Source organism: Ctenopharyngodon idella, chromosome 15, assembly GCF_019924925.1.
Source record: "Ctenopharyngodon idella isolate HZGC_01 chromosome 15, HZGC01, whole genome shotgun sequence".
NCBI classification, from domain to species: domain Eukaryota; kingdom Metazoa; phylum Chordata; class Actinopteri; order Cypriniformes; family Xenocyprididae; genus Ctenopharyngodon; species Ctenopharyngodon idella.
The window spans coordinates 32463790-32482859 of record NC_067234.1 but is presented as its reverse complement, the minus strand read 5'-3'; the positions used below and the strand labels follow the sequence as shown (position 1 = coordinate 32482859).

Sequence of the window (19070 nt, the reverse complement as noted above, 5' to 3'; positions counted from 1 at the left end):
ACTTTCAAGCTCAAACCGGTGTGCAACGTTTTGCTACGGTTTCCGGGTTGAACGACATGTTTCCTGGAAATGGTGTGCAACGGGGTTTGAGATATGTTCTCTCATGTTTGGTGGGTTTGTCAGAAATGTCAGCCCAATCAGCAACTACATGTATATAAACCACGCGGTATTAAAGAGACAGCTCGCACAATGGGTATGAATGTAACATAAAAGTACTATACATATTTTGCAGTATTAAACCCGTATTTATACCGACTTCATCAGGCTCCGAAAATTCTTCAAAAAGAACACAAAGAATGGCCTTCTCAGCTGCCATAGTTGCAACTCTTGCGTCATCAGAACAGGGTGTTCAACGCATAGATATACATAATAAAGGCTAGATGTCTCATCCGCGCTGCTGGCCAATGGAGGTCGATGTCCGCACCTGGCGGCCATCTTGTAACAGTCAGCTCGCTCACTTGTAACATTGTGTTTTTAAATGGTGCATGTACTTTTTAAATAACCATAACTTGCTCAATTTTCTACTAATTTTCAAACTGTTTGGTTTGTTATAAACGTCAGAGATGTACTTATGACACTGCATACTTATGAATAATTATAACCATGGACTTCCATATGAAAATAACATTGAACAGAACAGATAGGTGCAATGAATATACACACGCACAAGGTATTTATGTTAAATCAATATATAGGCTACTAAAACTCAGTGTACAGAATGGCAACATGAGATATATATACACTTTTATAATATGAATATTACTATTATAATAAAATAATTTGAATTATTACATGTTTATTTTAACTTCTTCAGGGTTGGGCCATTTACTAGGCTTTTCCCCTCGACATTGCACTGTGCCTACTTCAGAGATCACTGTTACAAAAAAAAAAAAAGGTGTCCAAAAGAAACATTCTGCGATTGTGTAAACAAACTTGTAAAAAGCTTTGGGTCAACAACAATCTTGTAATACTATTATGTCATAGCCCCGCTGTTCCTGTGTAACAGGACCTGTATTGTACATACATCCACTAAGTAACTAACGATTATCCCAAATATAATCATATTATAGTCATATCTTACAGGTGAAAGGTGATCCCACGGGCTTTCGTTTTGAGACTATGGCGATTGGAGCATCCATAGGCTGCACAAAAGTCTGGCATCTTCTCCTATAAAGCCAGCAATTTCCTGTATCATAATGTAAGATGTTTTTAACAAACCAAACCGACTGGAAATCATGTGCAACTTAAGTTATATTGAAAAGAAAGAGCAATTCTGCCTCTCCCACTGATGTAAAATTGCTGGGTAGCAGCTAAACTGTAACTACTAGGTCTCACTCAAAGCTTCTTGTTATTAGCCAGCTAATAACTACAACCACATCCACAAAGATTGTAATTTAGACAAAAGATTAGTTGTCATAAAATCGTTATTGGTGTCAGTAAAACCTATATAATTGAACAGCTCGATTGTGGTCTCAGCCTTGATAACTTGCGCAAGTAGCCGTGATACACAACTATGCTGCACGATTAAGTCGTTTTTCGAAAAGAAAAGCTGCAATTTCAACATGTTCAAGCATCCAGAATTATAGCCACGTTAATAACGTTTGTAAGAAACCAAACCATTTGTAAATCCGTCAAGATTTCAGCGAGATAAGAGTATTTGTGTTCGTGCAGATCACTCACCTTACATCAGGTACCACAGAGCCCGCCAGAAAGCTTGCCTGTGACAAGATGGCCGCCGGTGATGACGTTAGAGACTTCGCCGTAAGACATCTAGCCTTTATTATGTATATCTATGGTTCAACACACCACCGTTTCCATTTAAAAAAATGTTTTGCAACGTTTTGTCGGGGCTGAACGCAGCCCAGTTTTTCAGACAGTAATGTTAGTTGAAGACCTCCAGTAAGTAGGCTGTCAAGGCCATTTTATTCAAAAACATCGGATGAAGTGATTATTTTCTCTTTAATACAGATGATGGTGAGTAATTAGTCATAACAACAACAAAAAAAATGTTGATAACTGATGAATTTTTCCCATGAGTCCGCTATGTTAGCGATTATAATGTTACCTAGCTTGTTTGGGAGCTTGTTTACGATAGCTGGATACTAGGGCTGTCGCGGTTAAGAATTTTCCCTTGCGATATGCGGTTTTACCGCCATATGTAATTATATATATATATATATATATATATATGTGTGTACAGTATATAAAGAAAACTGATGAAGTCTTCAACCAGTTTTAAGGATTGCCAGTGGGGGACTAGTTCACCACAGATGTCCGGTTAGAGACATGAAGAAGCAGCATGAAAGTTCTTTGTTGTTTGCTTTATTTCACCACCTTAATTCCACAGTGTGAATAAACTCTGAGCACATAAGTGCAAGTACATTTGAGTGAGTATGTGTGTGGTTTGTGTCATACTATATATGCACACATCACCCAACGTGAAGGAAGCAAAAGATCTGTTTGTTTGCACCCGCTCCATGAGGAGCTATATTCAGAGAAAGCTAATCAACGCCACCTGCTGGAAATGGGCGGAGTATAGCGTCTTTATGACAGCATGCTCTGACATTGGCTGATTGCCAGAGCAAGTCTCTCAGACATAGATACAACCTTTTTAACAGTAAATATATATATATATATATATATATATATATATATATATATATACACGCGGTCATATTCAATAACGAAACTAAATAGAGCGTTGAACAGTAACAAAAGAGAATGTCAAAATAAGGGTCTACATCACAGAACATAAACCTGACAGTAAGATCGTAGGGCTATTGTTATATGTATAATAGTTAGTTCCGATCCTTGAATCTGACTAAACAAGAGACTTTCTGCTGATATTTCATATTTCAGAACTACTCATCTCTGCGCGTTCCAGAAGGGCTGTCAGTCAGTTCAGTTACATTGTCTTTAAACAGTTCATTCATTTAAAGATAGATGTAATGAAACAAGCTGTTGAAATCATTTTAACTTTGAGCGCCACTTTATAAGGCTCAGCTGACCAGTAATGCGTCGATGCTAAGGGAGAGATTTCTATCCTTGGAGACGACAACCTTTTTTCACGAATATATGTCTCGGCCTGAAGGACAGACGCAGGTAATCGCACGCGCTCAGTCGATCTCTCTCACATTCACTCCCTGCGTTCCATTCGGAAGGGCTCATCCCTATGTCCTAATCCCTTAAAAAGGTTTACCCTCCGGAGTGAGAGCTTCGAAGGGATGAAGGGTGTAGGGGTCAAAAAAACTATTTTTTTGGAACGCACTTCAGCGTCATCTTAACGAGACAATCAAGGAGGCACCTTCGTCTTTTCCCCCCTGGTTTACTCTTTGTATTAATACGCATTCATTTACTGTAGGCTAGTAACATTATAAGCTACTGCCGGTCTTTTACTTTAAATATAATGTATATTTGTGTTTATGTATTTGAAACATTTAAATGGACTGATAAAGGGAGCTGTAAAGTATTTTTTGTTGAAGTACAATGTCATTTTGACTATAATAATGTCTACCAAATCTAGCTCGTATAAATATTAAAGTAGTATAGAAAAATACTATATATACATTTATAGGTAAAATCTAACCTCCTGTACCTATTCTGTGACGTCAAGCAACTTCCCTGGGCAAAGGATCATGGGGGCCTGAAGTGTCCATCAGTTGTACCCTTCGAAATCCTTCATTCCGAAGGGCCCTTTGGAGACCCTGTCCCAAATGGCACCCTAAATACTCACGGCCTTCCTATGAGTCCACACTTTTGTGACGTAATGTCGCTTTGACTGTTGGGAAGAAGTCTGCCGTGGAGCTCGCACCAGTGCGGGCTCAGCAAAAGTGGGCATCGAGGGTGTACATCGGCCGCAAAGGGGGCGCTCGCTCGTTTAGAATGCACCAACTGTCTGTTTAGGCTTGTTTAGTGCAAATCTATGGAGCCTCTGTACAAATTACCATGGTACATATTATGCTATCATTATTAACTTTTTTTTAGTACACATGGATGAAGTGTAAAATGAGAAGGACATAACCTTTTAAAAAATAGAAAACATGCAAATATTGCGGTTGCTGCGGTTTTTGCCGTCCTCTGTGGTTGGCTCGTCAATAGCGCAGTATTACGATATTGCGGTTATCGCGACAGCCCTAATACTAAGTCACCCACACCAACTACAACTAACATTGTGATAAGCATATGTGTGAACTGTAATAATTATTTGTGTCCCCTTTAAAAATTGCTCTTGAGAAATTTTATTGTTTTTTTTTTAAACGGAAACGGTGGTGCGTTGAACACCCTGACGCAAGAGTTGCAACTATGGCAGCTGAGAAGGCCATTCTTTGTGTTCTTTTTGAAGAATTTTCAGAGCCTGATGAAATTGGTATAAATATGTGTTTAATACTGCAAAATACGCTCGATGTTACAGTCACTGCCCTTGCCGTCCAGAATAAAAGAGAACACATTTGTAAACGACTTTACTTGGACCCATTGTGCGAGCTGTCTCTTTAATACCGCATGGTTTATATACATGTATGCTGATTGGGTTTACATTTTTGACACACCCACCAAACAAGAGAAAACACATCTCAAACCCAGTTGCACACCGTTTCCAAGAAAAAATACCGTTTCCAGAAAATTTTGGCCTGAACCCAGAGTACCCCCCCCGTTGTGATAGAAGTAGATAGAACTGAAGTGAGGAGAAGGGGTGGAGGAGGGATGCTGATGAACTGTCGGACGAACAGAGGTAAGAACAGAGGTAAGTCTGCTGTATTTATACCTCTTGTCATGGTTGCACTGATTAACTGAATGCTCTCCACCTGAGCAAGTTAGGTTAATTATCTGCACCTGTTCCTTCCGAACCTTGTTAATAAAACATCAGTTTGATGAAATATAGATTAAAAAACCCTCTGAAAAGTGTACGAAAGTTTTAAATTCATTTATTTTGAGCCATCCAGCATCTGAAGAAGCTGATTGAATATTGTTGCGACACATTTAACTCGATGAGTCAGCATAATATAATCATTGGTAACTCCATAATATGATGGATTTGTGTGGAAACTGTGTTTATTCCCTTTTTAATTTGTATTTCGATCCAAGTAGTTATAAATGTCATAGTGAACCACGTGATTATTGTTCATTGCAGTTCACAGAAGCCATTGCTGGTCACACACGAGTTAAGTTACATTTACAAAGGTAAAGGTTTCATTGTGGCAGGTGTTAAAACATGGGATTCAGTATACAGGAGAGCGTAAAGGATAAGTGGAGAGCTGTACTATCTTCTACACCTACAAATCTCCCTGTGTTAAATCCTGCCTTAATGAGTTGAGCTCTTGTAACATTCTGGACTGCCTGGAGAACTGGAGCAAGAACTGTTCAATGAAAGCTTTTCAAAAATCTTTTGATCTAACTAAACCATGGAAGATCCTCAAAAGAACTGTGAGGAAAAGAAGATTGTAGCGCATGTTCCCCTCTTCAGCTGTGTGAGTGAGAATGAATGTCAGCCTTGTGAAGTTGAAGGAAACACTCCCACTTCTGGTACTGTTAGAAATAACCATCATTTTGGCATCTGTTGATATTTGGCTGGCAGCAGATGAGGGCTCACCTCAAAGGACGATGATAAATGGGGCAATAAAACGGTAAACACACAAACTCAGCAATCCAAGAGTCAAGGCTGAGTTACTGAAATTAGTCTCACACTACTAGCTACTAAAAATAGCCTAACTTCATGATTTTAAAGTGTTGACATTCCATCTAGAGATCCTGTTTGCACAACTGCTAAGTAAATGTAAGTCCTCTAAATACAAGAAAAAAGATTCTAGATACTAGAAACATCTGACACCAGCTTCCTTATTTACCTCATTTTTAAATGTTTACTATATTTAGGCTTTTTATTGCTGGTTGTTTTCTTCAAAATCACAGTTTGAGTGTTTTTTAAAGACTAGAATGGTTAACCAGCAAGAAGTCGTATTAAAACCATATCAATAGAAACCTACAGGTTGAATATTAATACCTATGATTATAATACTTCATGAAAATGCAAATAAATGATTTGTAATAAATAAAAACAAAAGTGTTGAAATCTTTGTTTTTCTATACCAGGAAAATATCAAAACTCAAATCTCTTTGATCAGGTGCTAAACGCCCAACTCAAAGGAGATGAAAGATGCAGGAATTTACATCATATTGAATTACATCATCGATTAATGTAGACTCACAACATTTGCAGCCCAGGGTGAGTCATAATGTTATGTTTGGCATGTGAATTAAACTTGTCTTACTTAGTTTTAAATGTTGGTGTAAGTTTGCAGTTTTGCTTTTGATCTACATATTGCACACACAGACACAGACCAGAGGCTTTTTGATTAGTTTGGCATCACTGCTGCCCTCAAGACCTACAACAACAACAACAACATAAACAGTAACACTCTTTAATGCCATTATAAAGACAAAAGGAATCACTCAAATCAAAGAATGACAAAGGTGATAAAAATGACTGCACGCACTGCAACAAACTTTAGAAAAACGGTGGTTGAAATAAAATGCTGCGTGGAGTCAACCAATCAAAATGCTGCATGAACTCAACCAATCGACATGTTCAGCACCCAAGTCCCACCCCCAAAAGTTCCGGAACTTTGAAAAAGTATTACCTAGCGAGCAGGTACTTTGTGAGGGGGAATTTTTTATCCGGAACTTCATTTAGACCCTGGTTCCTGAGGTCGAAACACACTGAGTACCACCCCAAAGTACCTAGTTCCTAGGGAAAGTTCCTGTGGCGGAAATTCGGCTTAAAATATAATAGCCCCATACTGAGTAATCAATGAACTAGTAAACCCAAGATTTGGGTAGATCTAAATTTGCTGTGCCAGTAACAGAGGGTTGCTGAATTTGCAGAATTTAGAGAAAAATTATGCGATGATGAGTAGTGTGTTTAGCTGACCTTGGACAGCTTGCAGACGATCTCTACACAAAAGCTGCGCGTGCTCATCGCTCATTAGCTCCGCTCACAACGACACGCCTCCAGTCACTCGGCTGTTTTCGGAAATACTTGGTACAGTGTATGTATCTTTTATAAATATGATTAAACTTTTTGGAGATATGAAGGATGCAAGATTAACATGAGATTGGCAGAAACTATGTGTGATACCCCAACTTTAAAATATACTTATAAATACACTATGGAGGCTTTTGGAGTCGTTTTTGTGCAAAAAATATACTGCCGTATTTGAAAAATTCCAAACCGGAAGTGAAGTAATGGGAGGGAGTGCGGTCAATATAAACAATAGGAAAACAATGGATCGCAATGACAGTTCGGACGCTGAGGAAATTGTAAATGTATGTATTACGTATGACGGACCACAGACATACAGTTAGTCTGCTATGCGGCCAAGAGAGCAGGGACAGGCCAGGATTAGACAGAACAACGGTGAGAGGAGACAAATTGAGTTGTGGTGTGAGGACCAGTGGAAAACAGGGCAGGAGACCGGTGTTAGTTAACGATATGTACTGTGCTCAGATCACAATATTGTACAGATTATTATCATGTATCAGACAACAGCAAAGCTAGTATTGGTCATTTATTCTAGGAGTATTGAAACTTATAAGCAGAACACTTATAATAACAGAAACTGATAAGCTTTGATTCAGGCTTATGTCACACTCGTTAAAGGGGAACTCAGTGATATTTGAAATCCACTGTTTGTAAGTTAGTTGGGCCGACACCAACAACAAACATCTAACCAATCAGCATGAGGGGGGCGTATGACGGTCGAGGAGAGAGAACGAGCAAGAGGGAGATTTAAAAATAATAAGAAAAAAACTGCAGAACGAGAAATAGGACACAATACAAAACAGCTCAAAAGAATAGGCTACTACGGGAATGAATGTTTATGACTAGGCAAGCTCTTTAGGACCCAGTTTATATTAGAAAAGCTTTCCAGTGCTGGAGAGAGCTAAGAGGGAAGGCCTGGAAACTGCTTTGATCCCGCTTATCATGTGAGTAACACTGGGTTTTGATTGTCTGGAGCTGCTGTGCTGTTTGCGACTTACAACAAACACTTTGTATTTACTCGTGTGTATGTTCATTGTTGTTCATGTGCATTGTTTTGTGCTTCCTTGTCGTTTGTTCATCAACTGCGCTTTATTTTTGGTGAAGCATTTTGTTGCGCGTCAGCTGTTATAAACAGACATCCACTCGCGTTGCGTGTGTAACAGTGGCTAGATAGTGATAGTTTTGCAGTTAAACCACTGCACACTGATGACTGCTAGAGAATGAGGTGTTTAGCGTCATTGATAGTGCACTCGCCTCGCATGCCATCAGCGATCGGGCAGTGGTTCAAAGCCGACTCAGAGCAGGGTGGTGAGAATTGGAGTGTGAGTTTTGGAGGTGGAGCAATGAAGAGAGGGGTGGGTTTGTTTGGGTTGATTTCACATATCAACAATGTCCAACAGCGTTGTTCAAATACCACTTACTGCACCTTTAATGTCTGTCCACACTAACATTATGTGATATAGCGTTTTTTTCATCACGACTGATTTGGTAGTTAGCAAATGTAAAAACAAAACAAACAAACAAACAAAAAAACACAAGACTTGCTGTACACAGTTCACGTTTTCGTCGAGCTGCATCTCTGACGGATCTGTGACAGATCTGTGACGGATCAGGCCGAACCACAGACAGTATAGTGTTATTGTAGCCAATGTATTTCATGTTATCCATTATTCATTAGTTCTGTGTTATGTGTTTATTCCTTGCCGATTTATTGATAGTGTGAGGAGGTATATGACGTCATGAGTAGGGGAGACAATTGTAACAATTTTGGTCATGTCATCATTACTCAAAACCCTTTTGAAATATCCCTTACAAAAGATTACTGCAGTTTTTTAGTAGCAATACTACAGTTTTTGTTACATATAGAAAAATGCAGTTTTTTGGACACAAAATAGCCTATAAAATAGATAGAAGACTGGAGTACAAGTGCAATACATCCAAAGTACTTGTAAAATACAGCTGAAGTATTACTAAACTGTGTTGCTCGTGATGATGTGCTTGATCCATCTCTTCTCACCCAATTCCGTTCTGATCATCCAAATCATCCAGCACCTAGAGGTCAAGGCAAGCCACTTCGTCACACCATCTGGACGTCAGCAGCCGCCCATGGAGGAGGGGGTACTGTCACGGAGTTGCAACCATCTCAGACATTAGTCTGCCCATCGTCACCAGACCAGCCCACTCCGCCCACGCGTTCATTCTCCCCGGCATTCTGATTAACTACACCTGCACTCACTCATCTGGTGTAGTGAATTATACTTGCCTGTAGTGTAAAGTCCATTAACATAGGTGTTTTTTACAGCATCTATTTGGCTACCAAACAGAGAAAATTTAGGCTTAGCTTATAACTATTATTAATATCAGAGGTGTGTAATAATTTATATTACTTGTCGAGAGACATATTACCAGAACCCGGTGCACCACCGTAACAGAACTTGGGGCGTGGTAAATCCTAAGAGCGTAGGGGGCGCTACATTTGTACTCAGAAAGAATGATACTGTGTGTGTGTGTGTGTGTGTGTGTGTGTGTTCGTTTGTTTGAGCTGTTACATGACAACTGTGGGTCAGCAGCAGCACCTACACAGATTTAAATGTTCCTGTGTGATTTTGTCAGGTTTAATAGACACAGTCGAATCATTGTCATTTATGAATAAGATTGCGTGAGTGTTTGAATTGAGATCGTGGTCTTTTAAACGATTAATTATAAAGCCCAGGGGCCCCTTATAGTCTTAATGTGGCCCTGCCCGTAAATCCTGCATTAACTTTTCATATGGTATTTTCGTAGGTTAAGTATTCAGTTCGAAAAAAAAATTATACTGCAATATGCTCTTTAATGACAAGGGAAATCACTTGGGATAATGTGTATTTGTAAGTGCCTAATTCATGGGTTGTATTCATTGGTGAATATCACATGACATGACTTAAATACTAGCTCCAAGGAATGGGAACCAATGAATGCAACACATGAATTACACATTATCCCAATACACCATGTGTTTAAGCATTTGCAAATAAAATGAGAAAGATCCATGATTTTGGTATGGGGTAAGCTTATATGAAAAGAAAATGTAAGCATTTTAGAAACGTGTTAATAGACTGCATTTTGTGTGAAAATGACATGAATTGTGTTAATGGTATGGCCACAACAGACGGATGTTCTGCTAAATGTGTTTAGAGTTTTGAAAATGTGACTACAGATTGGACAAAAGTATGTTAGCAATTGAAAAAAACTGTAATGATGTATTAATTAAAGTTATTACAAAGTGTTACCCTTGGAGGAATTATTCTTTGTTCTATTTCTTATTGGCCATTTTGAGGAAGTCCAACAAACACTGTATATGGTGAGACACAAAGATGCTCAGTGACATTATTAAAGGAGTCAGTGATGCAACTGTAAAGCATTTTAATTGGTGTTTTCATGGTGTTGAAGAAGAGGGCTGGTCGAGTGTCAGAATAAAAACCATCTTCTTCCTCTTCCTCATCACTCCTGCTTCACTGCAGACTCACACAGCATCTCTGAACCTCCTGACTTGAGCAACAGATAAAATGGTAAGTCATATTCATACTTCTTCATCACTTTATGCCACATTACTATTTTTCCTTTTGACTTATTTACTACTTACTACATACTGTTTTTGTCAAAAATAATAATAGCAAATCTGTAGAATTTCTTCTTTTTCGCAGAAACAACTGAATACAAAAATCATGACAGTATTACAGTATTGCAAGTAACATTTTATGTTATTTGATTAAATACTTGTGTAATGTGATGTAAATATAGTAACAATACTTTTAGAATTTAGGAGTATCTATAAAGAAAGATTAATATTTTCAGCTCATTTGAATTGAAAATGCTTTTGATACACCAGCAGAATTTTGAAGATTTTAATATGAATGATTAAAATGTGTCATTCTGTTTTGGAGACATCAAGTTAGCTTTCACCAACACTTTTTTTTTTTTTTTTTTGACATGCTTGTCATTCAACCAGAGTTCATGAAGATCAGTACATGAAATAACAGACATCCTCTGTTAACAATTGTAACTCAAGTTACAAACAAACAAATAAATAAGAACTCAAAGAATATTCAGTTCTTAACATTCAGGATGCTATTTTGGGGTTCCCTTTCAGTCGGTCACGTTCGACGTACGTCAGTAGTGACCGACGAATTGGGATATCGCTAGAGAGCCCTATCAGCTTCGAGTGAACTACAACAGGCCAATGGAGTTGGCGTGCGATATTTGCATAATGCGCACCGCCCCCGCCAGGTGGTATAAATAGGGGAGCAGATGCAATCGCACTCTGTCTTTCGCTTCGGAGCCATCTAGTGTGTTTCCAGCTTTCAGACTTCAGTGAATTCTTCAAGCCAAAAAAAAAAGGAAAATTTCTTTTTCTTGTGTTGGTGCAACGGCACTCCAGCGAGGTCGCGAGCTTCCGAGGAGCCTGAGCTTAAAGCTCTCAACTGCTGTTTTTACAGCATTCAATTTCCATTTCCCAGCATTGTGGTCTGTTGCGATTTGGGCCGGTTCCTCCGTTGTGTTCGGGGAGTGGTGTACCCGAACACATCGTGACACTCCCTGTGTGCTTCAGCACAAGAGAGCTGAATTTTTCCCCTCCTAAAAGAGCTTCACAGACGAACCCTGCGTCTTTTTCAAGATGTCATTTCGTCTGTGCGTTACTGGATGCGGTCGTTCATTGGTCCCCGCTGACGGCCACAATCGCTGCATCACGTGCCTGGGCGTTCAGCACGCTGAAGCAGCTTTTGTGGATAGTTCATGTTCTCACTGTGGGAACATGACTATTGCAGTGTTGAGATCGAGACTCTCGTTCCTTGGTTCTCAGGGAGCGGGGGTCCCCTCCCCTATGCCCCGTGCCGCCGTTTTCTCTGGCTTCGGCCGGGGTGACGGTGCGCCGGCGTGTAGGCAGGGTGATCTGAGGATCACGGTCAGGGCTTCCCCGCCGAGCTCCGCTCCGCGGGCCCCTGTCCCCTCTACCTCACTGCAACCGGTGGTGTTACCGATTGAGCGTGCTGGTCCCTCTACGGAGCGACCAGCCGTTTCTTTCGGAGCACCGGCGGATGACTGCATGTCGATCGCGGCATCGGAAGGTGAGCCAGAGTCCTCGGGAGATGAAGACTCGGCTGCGTTACCTCCCTCCGGGACCGTAGCGTTGTCCGAGCCTGATCCTGAGTTGACGGCTATGCTTTCCCGGGCTGCCGAGAAGGTCGGGCTCGTCTGGAACCCTCCACCGTGTCCCGAACCTTCTCGGCTCGATGATTGGTACCTCGGGGCGGCCCGCGCTGGTCCCCAGCGCCCCGCCCCGATGCCTTTCTTCCCGGAGGTGCATGATGAGGTGACCAGGTCCTGGCGGACGCCCTATAGCGTTCGTGCGAGACCTGGTCCCTCGTCCGCCTTCACCAACCTGGATGGCGGGGAGGCTAGGGGATATACGCGGATTCCCCCAGTCGAGAGGTCTGTTGCGATGCAACTGTGTCCAACGGCCTCTGGCTGGCGCGGTGAGCCGCGTCTCCCATCCCGGGCCTGTAAATTCTCGTCAGGCTTGACAGAGAAAGCTTACAGAGCCTGCGGACAGGCTGCCTCTGCCTTGCATGCCATGGCCCTTTTGCAAGTTCATCAGGCAAAAGCGTTGATGGAAATGCCCCAGGGAGGTCTTGACCAGCAGCTGCTTGGGGAGCTGCGTGCCGCCACGGACCTCGCCCTCCGGGCGACTAAGGTGACGGCACGTTCTGTTGGTCAGGCGATGGCCACGCTTGTGGTCCAGCAACGCCACCTTTGGCTGACCCTTGCTGATATGAGGGATACCGACAAATATCGGTTCCTGGACTCCCCCATATCACAGGTCGGCCTTTTCGGCGACGCGGTAGAGAGCTTCGCCCAGCAGTTCTCTGCCGCCCAGAAGCAGGCTGAGGCTATCAAACACGTCCTGCCCCGGCGGTCCGCTGCTGCCTCCACCCCGCCGCCGGCAGCACAGCCTCAGCCCGCTCGTCGCCGAGGGCACCCGCCTGCGTCGTCCTCCGCCCCTGCTAAGTTGGCAAAGCAGCAGCCTACACCAGCCAAACAGCAGGGTGCCGGTCGCGGACGCGGCGCCCAGCCCGCTCAGGCCAAGCCAGGTGGCAAGAGGTCGAGGAAGACGCGACCCTGAGACGGGCGACCTGGAGGGGAAGGTTCCTGCTCTTCGGGAGAGGACTCCATCGTCTCTCCCACCCCCGGAGGAGGGCCGGGGGGAATTTGTGAAATTGTCTGTCCCGCCGCTGGCTCTCCGGAGTCCAGCGGTACCCACTTCATCACAAAAAGAGCAGTTTCCCAATCCTCCAGGTCACAAGAGACTGTGGCTGTCAGCGCGCGAGGCTCCGCCTTGCCACTCGCAGCCCACTCTCACTTCGCCAGCAGGTCCCAGTGTGATGGTCGAGGCCGCCCCCCAGCCGTCTCCCATTCACACTGTCACCTCGCAGAGTCTGACCCCACTTCGGGCCGCTGCGCCGTCCGAGTCGGGTTCCAGCACTCTGCTTCGCTGCCCCACCCCCGGTGCGTCTGTGGTGCCTTTGGTCCCGCTGGCTCGGTGTCTGGAAGCCTGGATAGCGCTCCCCAGCCCGTCCCACTGGCTCATTCGCACTATCAGACTCGGCTATGCGATTCAGTTCGCCCGGCGTCCCCCGGTCTTCAGGGGTGTCCACTACACTCAGGTGTCCCTGGACAATGCACCTGTTCTCCGGGCGGAGATTGCTGTCCTCCTGGCGAAGGATGCAATCGAGCCGGTCCCTCCAGCCGATATGAAGTCAGGGTTCTACAGCCCCTACTTCATTGTACCAAAGAAGGGCGGTGGGCTACGGCCAATCCTGGATCTGCGTGTCCTGAACCGGTCCCTTCACAGGCTGCCGTTCAAGATGCTTACGCAGAAGCGCATTTTCGAATGCGTCCGTCCCCAGGATTGGTTTGCAGCGATCGACCTGAAGGACGCGTACTTTCATGTCTCGATTCTGCCTCGTCACAGACCCTTCCTACGGTTTGCGTTCGAGGGTCGGGCATATCAGTACAAAGTCCTACCCTTCGGGCTGGCCCTGTCGCCCCGCGTCTTCACGAAGGTTGCGGAGGCGGCCATTGTTCCGCTCAAGGAACAGGGCGTTCGCATCCTCAACTACCTCGACGACTGGCTCATCCTGGCCAGCTCGCGGGAGCAGTTGTGCGAACACAGGGACATGGTGTTAGCTCACCTCAGTCGGTTGGGTCTTCGGGTCAACTGGGACAAGAGCAAACTCTCCCCCGGGCAGAGGATCTCTTATCTCGGTATGGAACTGGATTCGGTCGCCCGGACTGCGCGCCTCACCGAGGAGCGCGTCCAGTCAGTGTTGACCTGCCTGAGTACGCTCAAGCGCAGGACAGCGGCCCCACTGAAACTCTTTCAGAGGCTCCTGGGGCATATGGCATCCGCAGCCGCAGTCACGCCGCTCGGATTGCTTCATATGAGGCCGCTTCAACACTGGCTCCGCGGCCGGATCCCGAGATGGGCGTGGCAGCGCGGTACGTTCCGTGTTCCCGTGACACCGAACTGCCGTCGCACCCTCACCAAGTGGTCGGACCCTTCGTTCCTGCGGGCTGGAGTTCCCCTCGAACAAGTGTCCAGGCATGCTGTGGTCCACACAGATGCCTCTGCCACAGGGTGGGGGGCCACGTACAACGGGCATGCAGCGTCGGGTCTGTGGACGGGGCCCCAACTGCATTGGCATATCAATTGCCTCGAGTTGCTAGCAGTACGTCTTGCACTGGGCCGCTTCCAGGAGCTGTTGACAGACAAGCACGTACTGGTCCGCTCGGACAGCACTGCGGCCGTTGCGTACATCAACCATCAGGGTGGTCTACGCTCCCGCCGTATGTCGCAACTCGCCCGCCATCTCTTGCTATGGAGTCAGAAGCATCTGAGGTCGCTTCGTGCCATTCACGTCCCAGGCGTGCTCAACCGTGCAGCCGACGAGCTCTCACGGCAGCCTCCGCTTCCGGGCGAATGGCGGCTCCATCCCCAGGTGGTCCAGCTGATCTGGCAGCGCTTCGGCGAGGCACAGATAGATCTGTTCGCCTCCCCGGAGACTGCCCACTGCCAGTTGTTCTATTCCCTGACCGGCGGCACGCTCGGCACGGATGCCCTGGCAATCAGCTGGCCCCAGGGCCTACGCAAATATGCGTTTCCCCCAGTGAGCCTTCTCGCACAGCTCCTGTGCAAAGTCAGGGAGGACGAGGAGCAGGTCTTGTTAGTGGCTCCATATTGGCCCACTCGGACCTGGTTCTCGGACCTCACGCTCCTCGCGACAGCACCTCCCTGGCCCATTCCTCTGAGGAAGGACCTCCTGACTCAGAGACGGGGCACCCTCTGGCACCCGCGTCCCGACCTGTGGAAACTCCATGTGTGGTCCCTGGACGGGACGCGGAGGTTCTGAGTGATCTCCCGCAAGCGGTCGCAGACACCATCACTTCCGCTAGAGCTCCTTCTACGAGGAACCTCTATGCGCTGAAGTGGAACCTATTCGTCGAATGGTGTTCCTCTCAACCAGAGCGAGAGGACCCCCGATCATGTTCGGTCAGAACCGTGCTTTCCTTTCTGCAAGAGGGCCTGGAGCGAAGGCTGTCTCCCTCCACCCTCAAGGTGTATGTTGCCGCTATCGCCGCACATCACTATGCAGTTGATGGTAAATCGCTAGGGAAGCACGATCTGATCGTCAGGTTCTTGAGGGGGGCGAGGAGACTGAATCCTCCCCAGCCCCCCTCTGTACCCTCTTGGGATCTGACCCTGGTTCTTACATCTCTCCGGGGTCGTCCCTTCGAGCCTTTGCAATCAGTCGAGTTAAAAGTACTGTCCCTAAAGACCGTCCTCCTGGTTGCATTGGCCTCGCTCAAGAGGGTAGGGGACCTGCACGCATTTTCGGTTGACGAATCGTGCCTGGAATTCGGGCCCGGTGACTCTCACGTTATCCTGAGACCCCGGCCTGGATATGTGCCCAAGGTTCCTACCACTCCCTTTCGAGATCAGGTAGTGAACCTGCAAGCGCTGCCTTCGGAGGAGGCAGACCCAGCCCTAGCTTTGCTCTGTCCCGTCCGCGCGCTGCGCCTGTACGTGGACAGAACGCGAAGCTTCAGGACCTCAGATCAGCTCTTTGTCTGTTACGGAGGCCAGCAGAAGGGAAAGGCTGTCTCCAAGCAGAGGATGGCCCACTGGATAGTGGACGCCATCGCCCTGGCGTACGAGTCCCAGGGCGTGCCTTGCCCGTTCAGGTTGAGAGCCCACTCCACCAGAGGAGTGGCCTCTTCCTGGGCGCTGGCGCACGGCGCCTCGCTGACAGATATCTGTAGAGCTGCGGGCTGGGCGACACCTAACACGTTCGCTAGATTCTATAGCCTTCGTGTAGAACCGGTATCTTCCCGTGTACTCGCTTCCACCAGCCGGTAGACGCGAAGAGCCCGTTCTAGTGTCGGCTTGCAATGCCACTCCCGCCCCCTGGGCCGGATACGTGCATCCTTTTTACTCCAGTCGAGTTCCCCGCTTGGCGAACCCTGTCGAGTTCCTCCGCCTCCCCCTTCGGCTCGGACATTGCGGAGTGTCTGATGCCAGGCCAAACCTCCGTCACCGACGTTGACGTTTGGCTGGGTTCCACATGTCGTGACCCCTCCACGTGAGCGGTCCCATGTGTGTATTTGTCCACGGTCAACTCCCTACGGCGAGCCCGTGTCTTTCCCTAGCAGAGCCAGCTCTGCTGTCACCTGTCAGATGAGTCTCCCCCTACCCAGGTGGAGCCATCCCAGGGACTCCATATGCGTACTGCCCTCGGCCAGTCCATATGTGTACTCTCCACGTAAATTCCTCCCCTACGGGTGGGTAGTGGTCTCCGCAGCGTCCCCTACGGGTTCGCTTCCCCAGTGTAGTCTAGTTTACTTAGTGGGTATATCGGAACAGCAGTAGACTCTCTCGGCGTAAGCTCGCCCCCTTCCCCGTCCCACTGGTGCGCCGGGTGGCTAGAGCTTGCGCTGGGCACTGGAAGGGGTTCATACTGTGGCGCTTTATTTGGGATCCCAATTCGTCGGTCACTACTGACGTACGTCGAACGTGACCGACTGAAAGGGAACGTCTCGGTTACGTATGTAACCCTCGTTCCCTGAAGGAGGGAACGGAGACGTACGTCCCGTCGCCACAGTTGCTGTACCCTCGCTGTAGTGCGGACTAGATTGTCTCCTCAGCGAAAAACAGAGTGCGATTGCATCTGCTCCCCTATTTATACCACCTGGCGGGGGCGGTGCGCATTATGCAAATATCGCACGCCAACTCCATTGGCCTGTTGTAGTTCACTCGAAGCTGATAGGGCTCTCTAGCGATATCCCAATTCGTCGGTCACTACTGACGTACGTCTCCGTTCCCTCCTTCAGGGAACGAGGGTTACATACGTAACCGAGACGTTTTTGTGTACATAAGTGTTTGTGTTTTATGCGTTTGCCCACTTTAGGTTTTCGTTGTACCACTGAGGATCCTCCTTCTGATCTGCCTGATTCATTTTTGTACTGCAGTAGATGACCCAAAGAGTGTGAACCCAAAAACCCTCATGAATATTGTAAACAACTTTGTAACTCAGTAAGTATTTTAATATTTTTATTTGTACAATATGTAATAAAAATGATTTATCCATTAGTATATTGTAATCTAACAATATCAACAAAGTCTTACACAATATTAAACTGCCAACGTTTCATGTTCTCCAGGTTGGGTGGTGATCAATTATCTGTTGTCACGGGAAGAATGACAAAGCCTGTAGCTTTAGAAAACAAAAGGTTTTAATTCCACAAGCAGGCAGATATGCAACAGAGTGCTAAGGCACAAACAATAACCAACCAAGAACACAGAACAGGCAGGAACTTAAATACACAGATAATGACTACTAAACAGGAACAGCTGACAAGACTTAACTAATTAGAAACCATAGTGACTAACGAGGACTAATGCAGACAAGACAGAACTGAACTAAACTGAACATACATGTGACAGCTGTAGCCTTCAGAGTTAATAAGGAGAATTGTCTTGATCCTACATTTCAAGGTGTAACCTTAACTAATGAAGCGATAAATAAAATTAACAACGACCAGGTTTATGAGAGCAATAACCTCATTGCTGCAAAGCCTATACAAGAGCCTCATCCAGAACATTCAGAGTTTCGCCTGATGCAATATTTGCAAAACATCTTGGGTAAAAGCGATGACTGTGTAGTTTATTTCACTGTAAATTCACCCTGTTTGAAGACATGCCTAGGACAATACAGCATTCTAGACAGTCTTCAACAGTTAGAAAAATATAATGGAATTAAAGCCTTTGCATTCAAAGACATCTGGCGCTTTGATAAAAGGAATGAGGTGATTGCAAAACTGAAGGAAATGGCACCTGGTTTACCATATTATCAGTGTGAGAGAAACAAAGCTAAATGTGATCGCCTGTAGGAAGAAGATGCTTGACAGTTGCTTTCCTCATACAGACCATTTTATTTAGTGGAGGAACTTTTTGTTTCTTTTAAATTGCAGTACAACATTAAAACTGGCAAAATATATAATCTGTAAAATGCATAAAATCTGAAATTGCACACTTGGTTAGATGGTAATTATTGTTAGAGTAAACCAATGACAGCATGTCTGCAAATAAAAATACATTTCATTGAGCATCATTTGTGGTTCAAGTATTATTATATTCAAACACACTCTAGATTTATGTTCTTCAGTCATTTCTCTTTTTACTATCCTGTTATCTTAAAGCTGTGACATGAATATGAAATGCTACACATATATTATTCACAGATGTAGATTATACTACACTGTTAGACTTGGAAACAATATTTTGTTCATATTGGAATTTTTTTTTTTTTTTGAAATATAAACTACATTGGTTATTGATTTGTGATATTTGTGACATTATTAAAATTGTGGGTTTTTTTTTTTTTTTTTTCCCTCAGTAATTTAAGTTACTATGTATATTATCGATTATATTCATTAAGTTGTG

At 45.1% G+C, this 19070-nt stretch overlaps 1 long non-coding RNA gene across 1 annotated transcript; it reads left to right on the top strand.

Annotated features, from left to right (window-relative positions):
• The first annotated feature begins 10444 nt into the window (after positions 1–10444).
• Positions 10445–18240, top strand: LOC127495935 (uncharacterized). The gene is made up of 3 exons (XR_007925210.1): positions 10445–10581; positions 17536–17660; positions 17789–18240. It is a non-coding gene; the product is annotated as an uncharacterized LOC127495935 (long non-coding RNA).
• Positions 18241–19070: the final 830 nt, after the last annotated feature.